The sequence below is a fragment of the Micropterus salmoides genome, unplaced genomic scaffold (genome assembly GCF_014851395.1).
Source record: "Micropterus salmoides isolate LMB-PRFRI ecotype aquatic unplaced genomic scaffold, ASM1485139v1 Ms_hic_scaffold_21, whole genome shotgun sequence".
Taxonomy (NCBI): Eukaryota; Metazoa; Chordata; class Actinopteri; order Centrarchiformes; family Centrarchidae; genus Micropterus; species Micropterus salmoides.
Genome location: NW_024041262.1, coordinates 13,120,408 through 13,133,077, shown reverse-complemented (window position 1 = coordinate 13,133,077; position 12,670 = coordinate 13,120,408).

Genomic DNA, 12,670 nt, shown 5'->3' with positions numbered 1-12,670 from the left:
GCATGAAAGAATGCAACACAGACAGGGGGTGGACAGTTCCTCCTCTCTTTATAGTATTGTCTTACCCATATACATATCATAACATTTGTATATACAGCAAATCAAGCAATGCGTAACACAAAAGTTCAGCCTACTTTTGGCACACATTAGCTAATTGTCCTGGAGGGGGATCCTTCTTTGAAAAAGGAAGAAACCTCGGGAGGGACCACCTCCCGAGGTTTCTTCCTTTTTGGGGGAATTTTTCCTTGCTCTCATTGAGGGTCTATGGTCTGGGTGGATTAAGTTTAATTTAGTTAATTTCCTTTTGGAAATGTAATGTGGGCATTATAAACCCATTATAATTGTATAATAATATTAATAATAAAGTAAAAACTTTTTAACTTGCTGGCTCATTGTCATTGCTTTCTGAATCCAAACAATTAGTATTTAAGTAAGTTAGTATTTGAAACCAGAGTACAACATTTTTAGAAACTTTCTCAGTAGGAAAGCAATATAAAATAGTAACAGGAAAAATCCTCTGAAACCTTGACATGGAATAAGTTTTGTAAATCACACCAGAGATCCACTACAGATGTCCCAATAGTAATGTATACCAAATGTGTAGAAATAACACTTTCATTGTGGCTCCCCTGAAGGTGACTTCTCTGCAATTGAGCTAGGCTTGAATAGACATAACTACTAAGCAATAAGTGTTGCTGCGTAAGTATGTCTATTTACCTCAGAAATCCCCATAATGTAAGGGATAGAATTTTTATTGAACTAGTTTGTCAGGGTTTAAGAGGTTATTGGTTACCAATGAATCCACAGTCAAGTAGGTCTAGTCATTTCACAGAACCACAAGTATATAAGTATGATGTAGAAGGAACAGGACTTCACACGTGGATGGATCAGTTGCCTCATTTTCATGGAATAGTTCACCTGCATTAGGCTGACACAAAACTCAATAAAGGAAATTAATGGTGTACATTATAGTCTCTCACTGTTGTAATATATATAGAAGTTGCTTTAAAATAAGTTCTGTTAAAAGATGTATTCAACCCAGAACCACTGATCTATTTGTCTGAAAACTACATCTCTGATTTCACACATAGTTCACCCACTGCAAAGAAAGACAGCATCTGCTGTGTATTACCCTGGTATCCAGATGTGTTCTTTGCATCTTTCATTCAGAAATTTAAACAGATCTAGATTGTAGTTCATGCAGCATCGTGGCAATGTGAGTATAAAGACCATCGTTCCACCAGCAGACTCGGCTCCAAGCTTTAGTGTCAGTAAGCATCCATTCTGCTAACATGTCCTTGAGCGAGACACGGCTGTTTTGTATCCGACCCAGTGCTCTGACCTGAAGGTGGAGGGAGAAAAGCGAAAAGCGAATTCTCCCCCAGGGACATTACATCACATTAAAATCATGTTTTGGATCTGAGATCCTGCTTTAGATGGCTCTTGGATCTTCCCTCCACAGGGTGGCATGGTTTCACTATAACAGTGCCTTTGAAACAGACTTGATGATTGACGCTGGCAGCTGGTGAACCCTGATGCCAGACAGTGATTCCCCATGGCTGATGCACATGGTCAGTCCTCTCTACCAGACGATTATTATCAAAGAGAAAGTACAGATTGTAGGAGAGCTGAGGTATCAGGAGAGAGGTGGCCTGGAGACTATTTGTCACGAGTTGTCAGGGTTCATAAAGGCAGAGAGCCGAGCCGTAGAGACACAGTGGTGAAAGAAGTGAAACAAATGGTCCATGTGCAGATATGCCTGTGCGAACAGTGGTGGTGCCTACAGTTTTAGATGTTGTCACTATATCACTATTGTTGTAGCTGAGGGACCATTGTGTATTGTGAGCACGTGTGTTTGAGTATTAGTGCTCCAGAGAGGATGAGAAAACTTATGACGACATCAGTAATGTCAAACAGATCCAGGCTGTTGGCTACTCAGTCCAGGTTCCAAAGAGTGATATTGATTAGCTGCCCACAACACTCAAAATTAAAGAAAAGGTTTGACAGAAATATACTTCTTTTTCTTACCGAGGGTTAGATGAGAAGATTTATACTACTCTCATATATGTCCGGTCAATAAATGGATACAGCCAGCAGTCGTTATGGAATAGGTATCGATCTTCTCGTGTAATTCTTAGGAAAGCAAATAAGTGTGTTTCCAGAAATATTAAACTATTCTTTCTCTCGTTTCTAAAATACATTGGATTTGTTTTTCCTCTACTTGAAAACAGCAATGCAATTATGCATGAATTTGCAGTTATGGATGAATTTGCTGAACAACACAAAAACAATACAGTTTACCCTCAAGATTAGACTACTGTAAAACCTGCAGAATTATGAATGTATGTCCATTATGCTGTTGCACTGCAGCCAAACCAAACAGCATCAAAGAATAGCCCCCACTCGCCGCTGCTAATTATCAAGCCAGAGGCATTTCTCCTCATGTGATTAATGTTTTTTTAAATTGAGCCCTTTGGCACAGTTGAGCTCCAGTGTGCAGCGTTGCTTCTCCACTGGGGTGGTTAGTTTAGTTCTACTTGGCGACAGGCAGAAGGTATTGTAAGCTTGACTAAGGCTGGCAAACTTGCTCCCAGGTTGCCTCAAAGGGATGAGTGATGGAGTGGAAGAGCATATCACATGGGATGCTGGGGTGATGTGTTGGCAACCTTGACTGCCTGAAAGGAAGATTGGCGATGTAGCTTTACAGCCAAATCCAGCTCCCTTCTTTCTATTCGATACAACACACTGTCTTTTTTATCTATGTCTTTCCTTAAACATTGACCAATTTATTAATATGTAGCAGACTGCGCAAGATGTAATTTTTTTCCTGTTGATTTATCGGTGGACTAATTATTTCAGCTAATTTTCTTTAGGATTGAGTATATCATAACTCTCATGAGATACTTTTTTCTTTTCATTCAGTATGTGCGGCTTGCAATATTTCTCAATCATTAGCCCTAGTTTGGTTATAAAAATTGTGTTGTGTGTGTGTTGTACTGCAGCACTCATCCCTACTCCTACTCCTGCTGCTGTCAGAATATGGAAAAATAAATGTAGGAGACATCTTGTTGTTTCTCCCAGCTGTCCTGTCCCTTGTCTAACATTGTAACCCCTCTTGTAAAATTGCTCTTGTCAGAAATGGCATTAGTGTTGACTGTTGGGCCCCATGACGGTTTATAAGATGACTCGGTGGCTGGAGGAGGAGTTAACAAGTCTCCATCAGAGCACCAGTTGGAGTGACCCTTGTCATTCTCCTCCCTAGACGATCCCTCTCAAAAAAAAACAACAACCATCCACACCCTCATCCCCAGCCCACCCCGCGGCGGGCCATGATACCCGAGTGCTATTACAAGTTCCAGTGTTGCCTAGCAACTGGCTGGTGGATTACAATTGGGGCTGTACGTGGTGGAGATTTTACACTGTTTATGGGGGTGTCAGCATGTGTGCGTGCATGCGCAAGCATTTGTGTGTGTATGTGGGCTTAGAGAACTTGTGTCTCAGGGAGAATTGTATGTCTGTGTGTGTGTGTGTGTGTGTGTGTGTGTGTGTGTGTGTGTGTGTGTGTGTGTGTGAAACCATAATCACTGACATGGATGTGTCACCAATGCTTTGTTTCCTCTTCAGCTTCCAGGTAATATACTGCAAACTTGACCCCACAGTGGTGATAATAACAAAACCAGTTGTCTGCCTTGTAAATCTTTGGACATATTCAGTTTTACTGCTGCTTGGATTGCAGGTTGATTTCACGGTTGATAAGCTTTAAAGCAAAAACTCGATATTTTGAGAAATGCACTTATTTGATTTCTTTCCAAGAGTTTTTTACCACTCTCGGACTTGAATATGAAGCTACAGCCAGGAGAACATTAGCTTAGTACCATAAAGACTGGAAACAGGCATAACAGCTAGCCTGGTTCTGTCCAATGCTATTAAAATCTGATTTAAATTTCTTAGCCATCTAAAAACTTCTACACCATTTGGTCCATTCAGATTTTTTGAACTCACTGCCACCCCTCAACTCACTTTTTATGCTAAGCTAAGCTAGCTGGCTGTAGTTTTAAAAGTAACAGACAGATGTGAGAGTGGTATCAACTCTCTGCCATGAAGCAAATAAGTGTATTCCCAAAATGTTTAACTATTCCCACCCATACCCAGCAAATAACTTCCAGATCCTTTCTTCTAATTTTGACATAAATCTTAATTTATTAGAGCACAGCTATCTGTGTCAGTCTGGTACAGAGATGTCCTGTGAGCTTTGCTATGAAAGCAGAACTGGATAATCGAAGGTCACTCTTGAAGTTATTGTTCCAGGCATCACTTGACTTAGCTGTCATCTGACGGACCTAATTTAGCTGTATTTGAAGAGCCATTACTCCTCGGACTGGGACATTCAGATCGGAAAGCTTGCTAGTGTGTAGCTTTATCTTACTCTCTTCTCATTTGTCCTGTTTCCTCAACCTGAAATTTGACACTTAAATTGTTGTTTAACATCTTAAATTGGTTAATAATAGATGCGGATGAGGTGGAAAAGCAAATGAAAGGTGTTTGTGTAATTTGCAAAGGAATTGTGGGATGGCAAATGTTGTTTATGAGAAATATATTTTCTAGATGGCTGTTTGGAATATTCATGTGTTATTGTCCTCATGAAGTAAACTACATAACACAATAAAGACTTGTCTCTCCTCATCAGAGGCACAGGACTCTGATGTTTTCTTCAATACATCCTGAATCCCTGAGGAATTTCAAAAGCGTTGTGAGAATGAAGGAGGTGTCCCTGATATGTAAAATCAATATCCCAACACAGCCGGAATGACTTCAGTCTCCTCAGTGAGGCATTTTCTAGATGATTTGATTATTTGACTGTTTTCTGGTGAAGCCCTCTCTTATTCTCATATCCAGCCTTTCAGAGATTTCAGGAGATAAAAAAAGACAATTTAAAGTCTCGGCTTCAAAAATGTTTATCTGACAGCCCGTCTCTTCTTCTTCCCATCCCTCTATGTTTGTCCTTCCTCCCTGTCTTTCTCTTTCCTGCCCCCCCCCCCCCCCCCATTTTTTGTCTTTCTGCAGCCTCTCCTTCTATTTTCCATTTCTTTCTTTTGCTCAAAGTCATAATTCATTAACACTGCACTTTCAAACACTTCAACAGACTTGCTGATTACAGCCCCAAGCTTATGTCATGTAATAAAGCAGCCAAATAATTATGAAAAAGCTGAACATCTCATGTCAAAATTTTGTAAATGTTTATTAATCAAGTTTTACATAATTATATTGAGGCCTTGTTTTGAGTTTGCTTTTACTTTGCAGCCTGTCTGTCACCAGCTCAGTCTAAAATTAGCATGTGCCTCATACTTCCATATAAAATTAATTTAATCAGAAGTCACCCTCTAATTAGAGCTTCAAACAGAAATCTGTTCAAGTCCCATGTTATAAATTATTTTTAATCTCCTGATAAAAATTGCAAATTGGTCAGATAACATATTGTCACCAATGTGATTGCTGTGGATGGCATCGTGATTTACTGTCATTAGCATACACGCGGTTAGCTGTGACTGTATTTTTCACACTGCTGAAAAGCTAATAAAACCTTGTGTTTGGCCATGAACACTTCAACTGAAGTTTTGAATCAATTTTCACTTTTTAGTTCCCTGTGAAATGATACAGCCTCAACTACTGACTGCCTCAGTCTGAGAGGCTGTTTGGCTGCGACAGCAAAGTACTTTTTGTACAAAATATTAAATTAAACACATTTTTCTTATATACCCAAGCAGTCCTACTGTACAATGACTATGTAAAAACTGCAAACCAACCATCAGACTAAGGAAATCTTCATTTTCAAATGCCCTTTCAAGCCTTTTTGCATATCAATGTACTTTTAATAGAATTCAGTTTTGAATGTGGCTGGCTGCACATCACCTGAGGCTGTATGTATGCACTTTTGTGAGAAAAAAAAGAAGGCAAGTTGATGCCGTGCTCCCATTTTCAGGGAACATTTCAGCACTTTACACTTTAGCCACAGATTTAAACATTGCTGACATAACAGCTTGTCAGCTTGCATTTAGTAAGCGAATGTATGCAAAACTGTAGACTTAAATGATACAGGAATTTAACGCCTGAATTTTTTTACAATAAAAAAATTTAAAAAATTATTTGTGTTTTCATTTGCTTTCAAGGTGATGTTAAATTAAGTGAAAATTGTACATTTTTCTATATAACATTGAAAAGATATAAATTCAGGTATGTGTAGGTATGATGCAAATTAGCGACAACAGGCATAAACGAGAAACCAGGGCTTGCAAAAGGTTCCTAGGTGCATATTGAATATGCACCAACAGGCATTGGGAGAATCCATGTGCTATCTTGGCTTGCAGTCTGCAAGGAAGAGGTATGATGCGAATTCGCAACAATCGGCGTCAAGGGGTTAAAAACTCAACATATATATAAATATCAAAACTGATGTGCAAAATACAATATAATACTACTGTAAATATTCATTTTCTAGGGTTTTATTACCACAGCCACTAAATTAGATTTGAACAGAGCATGGCACTGACACCACCACAACTGCATCTTGAGGCCATGTGAATAAAAACATCTAGGGTGTGGATGAAATTAGCTGAATATACAGTATATTTTTAAATGAATATGATGATAATATTTTGAACAATTATCTTTGCTTTTTAACAAATATGAATATCACAGGTTCAATATGTCGCTGAGTTTTGAGCAGTTCTTACCTTTTTGAAACTGTTTTATATAAATAATTTTTAACGTTTTCGGAGGATTTCTGTCATTTGTAACTGCAGTACGCAGATGTGTTGACACTGTTGAACACGACACCTTTATATTTTCAATCAAATATGCTTAATTTCTTTAATCATACAATTATTAGAACATTTAAAATGTACCAGTTGAAGGCACGGTACACACGCAGGCGTGTGCACATTATCAGGATTGCACTACCTCTTACTAATTTTGAGCCAGGAAAACGGACTTGCTTCAGTCTATAGTGAACCCCATAGGTAGACAGCACACCTCCGAACAATGCTGGCCCTCAAATATCAGACATCCGCTAACATGGGAAACGCCCACGCAGAGGCTGTTCTCACAAATACGTCCAAAAAAATTTTTATTCTCTTTTAGAGTGTCAGTATGATTATGGTTTATATTTCCTTACATAAAAAAACCCATATCAGCATTTGCTTGTGACGCTTCCAAAGTCTGATCTCCAAGTTGTGTTTTACACCATTAAATGCACAGTTATGGTGATATATAACAATCTAAATTCAGAGTCTGACCGTAATGGTTTGAACTCCAGTCATTTGGGGAAGGTGAGGAGCCATAGTCCAGTGGCAATAATCTGTAATTGCTTCCTCTCCTCAGTAATTTCCTCATTTAGTTCAATAAGAAAATTAGTGAGCTGAAACAACCTGTGAAGTTATGTTAATTCCTGCTTTTTCCACAAACGCTATGCTATCTGTCACAGCCTGGGGTCTTGTGTATATTACAGATCTCCATTATATTGATTTTTTTTGCAATATAACACTTTATTTAATCAGTCCTAAAGAAACGGGCGAGGCTTTCTTCTCTTGCACACAAGATATTACTGTACATGATTGTATTAACTGTCTGCTCTATTCCCCGCACAGTTTTAGGCAGCTACACGATTATAGCAGCACCAGAGGAAGCTTTTGACACATGCACAGAGACACACACACTGCATGCATAAACATACTACCCACATCCCTTTATCATGTGCAAATGTAGGTACAATGACACACGAACGTGCCTGCTGTGTGGATCTGCACATTAGGTGGCAGGGTTCAGATGCTGCTGCACACATCACAGCCAGTCATGCACTCATGTAAACTTGTTCTCTGCCCTCCATGACTGTTCCAGCAGCTCCTCTCCATATGGCAACCAAGGCCACTCGCTGAGTGACTGTGCCGTCAAACATCTCGTCAGTGTCTGTGTGTTTATCATCACGCAGCATGTTTTCCTCATTCAAACACAGCTTGAAATGAAACAGCTTTAAGATGAGTTTTATGTTTGTTCCTGTCTTTCCACCGGAACCAATTTGCACCTGCATGAGTGGACATCTAATAATGTCTCTGTTAGTCAGAGACTCTCATGTCTCTAGATGTAAAGCTTTATAGGGGAGTTGCAAAAATAGAAAAGGCAACTGGGACAGCACCCAGGATGATATGCAGTGAGCAAAGGCACATATGCAGTAATATAATATGAAACTCATTTTGATTTTTATTTCAGAGAAGCACGTGCTTGAGGCTAAAACATTGTACTCTTTCCATTTATTGTTTCATACAAAAGTGTATATTTTTCACCCTCCATAGTGCGCTACCTTTGGTTCTTTATGGATTACCCAGTCATAAGATTAAAATAATAAACCCTTCAAAGACAGTTCCTTAGGTAGTCAGGACTTCATTGTGTATTGTCTGATGCTGATCCTTCATCTACATGCTATCTAGATCGTCTCAAGTGATACAAATTGTGTGCAGTGTTTGGTTGAATGGTTTTAATCACCTAACTCTGCTGCTGACATTCTCCCTCTACTATTTTTTTTGGAAATGTCAGCAATCCACTTTTGTGAGGCTGTTTAATTACTCTACAAATAAATAAAATGCATGAACACTACTGTTCTAGAGTCAGTATTTGCAGACAACCTCTTTTACAACTTTAATATTTGTTATTAATGCGGTTTCCTCTCCTATTGAAGCTATCTGCCAATCCCCCCCCCATCCATCTTGTTTCCTCAGCTTCTTCTTCCTCTCCATTGGGTTATGAGGGGGTCCGTTGTTGGTGTTACTGCAGATTTCCCACAAAAGCTTCCCCCAAAACAAAGCTGTACAGCAAGCCCAAGCCTCGCACATAATCTTCTGTTTCATCAATAAATCATACATATGTATTGATGGAGGGACACTCCTGGTATCTCAACAACTGCTGCATTTCTTTATTCAGTGTTGTTATCAGGCTCTTCTCTTTTCATTTCTAACATAAAAGTGTGCTAGCATTTCCATTTCACACATGGACCTGTGAGTCATGCAATATATCAGGGGAACTCATATCAATGAGTGGCAATACTGAAGAAGCAGTGTAGCAGAGTGCTTTTCTTTCCGGTACATGACAACCTTGAAGACACATGGCTAAGAGTCGAGAGAAAACAGGATTTTACTCCCATAAAAAAGGAATCACATGCTCTGTAAAATAGGAACATCCTGTCCTGTCTTTTTGTATTTTGTTATATATTGTCAGCTTTTACACAAGTTAATTATTATACATGTATTTTGAGTATGTAGCACACATACATAATATACTACCACTACCACTGGAAATAAGAAATAAGAACATCTTCCCACAAAGTTTAAAAAAAACAGCTCCCAAAGACATGTGAACACTACTAACTCACAAAACAAATTTGCTATCAATTATCATTATTTTGCTAACGTGCTGCTTAATTGTCTCATGTCCTATGCCTGTTACCAGATGACATGATATTGCCGTATTTATTAGTATTTAGTATTAGTATTTTATTAACAAATTATAATAATTGATTAAAAATGTGATTTTAATATTTTTACAGTTGTGTCTTTTGACATTGTGCTGCATGGCTTATGTGTTTAATAGCCTATTGTTTTTTTAATGTTTTACTTTATCTAGCCTACATCTTATCTTATCTTATCTAATGCTGCCTATGTTTGCTGCCTTGCAAACAAAGCCAGAAAGCAGTAACTACAGAAACAGCGACGTTGTGCCCTTTTTTTGCTGACTATTACTCATTGTCACAGACCTTGCTTAGAGTAAAACCTTAAATAAATTTAGATACTGCACTCACGGTTTGGACAATCTAAATGGCGCAGGGAAAACTACAAATAAAATCTTCAGCTTTCTTGTCTATTTGAACTCATGAGCTAGTTTAATCATTGTAATGATTATACCCCACACTTAATACACTTGAATAAGTATGTGATTCAAATTCAGTCTACCCACATGAAATCACACAAATTCTTTTAGCTGCTACTCTGCTAAGCTACGCTAATTTAGCTTTTAGCTGGTTATTTTTTTCTTTTATGATTTAAGATGTAACTAATGTCTTATGTGGTAACCAACTCAATTACTGAGATGATGGAGAGTCAAAAATGACAATGAACATGAAAAAGTGAGTTTATTCAGTTTCAGCTAAGGCCATCTCACCAGTTAACCAAACTGCAGGGACTAGTTCCTGTGCTTGGCTTTGAGGGGCGGTTTGGCTAATATTAACAGTATTTATTGTTCTGTTGTTTCATACAGCTTTGCATGACTACTCCGTATAGTGGATATTTTTGTTAATAATTAATAATATTTCATCTATGTTGTCTTGCTTCATGTTGCTCACCATGATTTGTGCATGATGTTTATGTTTATGTTGGTGATTTTGTAGTTTCTTACTGTATGTTTGTATTTGGTCTTGCCAAAGGAAAGCAGTTGAAAATGAGATGGCTGCTGACACTATTGCAGAAATGTGTAAAATTTATTTTATTATTAAATATAATTCCATTAAATAATGATACCGTATATGTAGGATCCTTAACCAACCCATACAAAGCAAACAGTATAATAAAATTAAAGTATGTCTGAAATCGGTATAAAATTGGTTATATGTAAGAATATATCACATTGCACCATTTATTTATTGTTGTAACATATTCCATAAATTGTCTAGTTGTCCAGTAAGTGACTCCCATTTTATAATTGGTTTGGGAAACCATTCCTGTCAGTGTTTGTTTGAGTGCAAACAGGTTGACTGCTTTGCTGATGTCATTCGTTCTTGTCAGAGCCATTGTAGACTTGGTCAGCCGTTTTTTTATTAAAGCACTAGCACCCGTCCCTGACATAATTGGTGTGGAGAGAGCTCATAAAGACTATGCATTTATAATGAGGAGATTTTCAGTTCTCATAAACAGGCGACAGGAGGGTATGGAGATATGAAGAGGAGGAGGGAAGAGGAAGGGAAGTGGACTAAAGCTGAAAAAATTTGATACAGGGATTGGGATCTTTTGACGGAGTTGGCAGAGCAGTGGCTCTCAATTGCAGTGTTCGTGTGTGTGTGTGTGTGTGTGTGTGTGTGTGTGGCATGAGCTGTTTGCATGAATGAGTGGGAGTCATCTTTATCTGGAGGCTTGTGTTTGTTATATTACCGTGTTAATGCATTCATGCTTGTCTGTGCCATGGCATTATTTTAATGGAACCAACACATACATGAGGGTGTGTGTGTGTGTGTGTGTTTGTGTGTGTGTGTGTGTGTGTGTGTGTGTGTGAACCAAAGAGACAGAGAGACCTGGAGAGGGGGCATGAGATAAGAAAGGACAGAGACATGAACAACACCACTGGATAAAGACATCATGCAATTTTATTATCAAAAAGATAACACCAAAAAACCCCACCAGTAAGTCTATTCAACAGCCTGTGCTATGTGACAGCTTTCCCGCTCCTCTCTTTGATAGACGGAGAGTTTCAGAGACTGTGTGGACTTGAAACTGAAAGAAAGAAGCAATAAATAAGAGAGAGAGAGACAAGTCAGATAAAAAGAGACCGTGACACAGAGAGAACACCAATTTTGTCCCTTCAATAGACCCAAGGGGGAAATAGTATGTTTCCCCTTGTCTATCACTGACTCAAGAACCATTAGCTTAATTATATAGAGGAACTGAGACTGAAGAGACCATAGAGACTGTGTGTGTGTGTGTGTGTGTGTGTGTGTGTGTGTGTGTGTGTGTGTGTGTGTGTGTGTGTGTGTGTGTGTGTGTGTTTGAGAGAGAGACACAGAGTATTAGTTTAGAGTTATCCTTGAAATAAATACAAAACCTGCATTCAATAAGAATAGCTGTGTGTGCACACCGTGTATCACCCACACTATGAGGACTGATTTCTCATTTGGAGAAACAAACCAGGTTCATCCAAGATAAACCTTTGGATTTTAGGGTTAAGACTTTTCACCATTTTGGTGAGGTTAGGGTTAATGTAACATGGTTGAGGAATGTTTGAATATTTTGGGAAATATGATGATTCGCTTTCTTACATGAGCCACTCTCATGTATGTATATTAAGTACAAATCTAGAGCCAAGACTGGAAGCTGGGGGAGACAGCTAACCATGGGGCTGTCCAAAATTGAAGGAATTCTGTCTTATTAACACATTGTACCATGTTTGTTTAATCTGTACATTAAGGACAAATGTAAAAACAGGCCGGCTGTCCTACACAAGAATGTCAAGATTGCATAGATCTCCTGCACGAATGTCTGTTTATCTTACCCACGTATAGTAGCCTATGTGGGGAACATTACTACCTGCAGTGGCACTTAATGTTGTCATTGAACGTTAATTGAGCACAGAGGGTTGGTCCAATGTGCAATTAGAATTCCATAGTAATGGGGAGTTATGGGGTGTACCAGTTTATTCACCCACTCATCACCTTTTTGCAGCCTGTCCAGCTAGAGCGTACACAGCAGGTGACCACAGGTTTTAGTCCCCATAAACGATGGCACCAAAACTGGCAGCTTCTTTGAAGACTTCAGGAAGCTTAGCGCAGTCATTTTTTTCAATAAAAGGTCTAATTTTGCGTTCATGCAATTCTGGCAGATTGGTAAGAACAATCTAACTTGTTCACGCATTATTCCAAGAT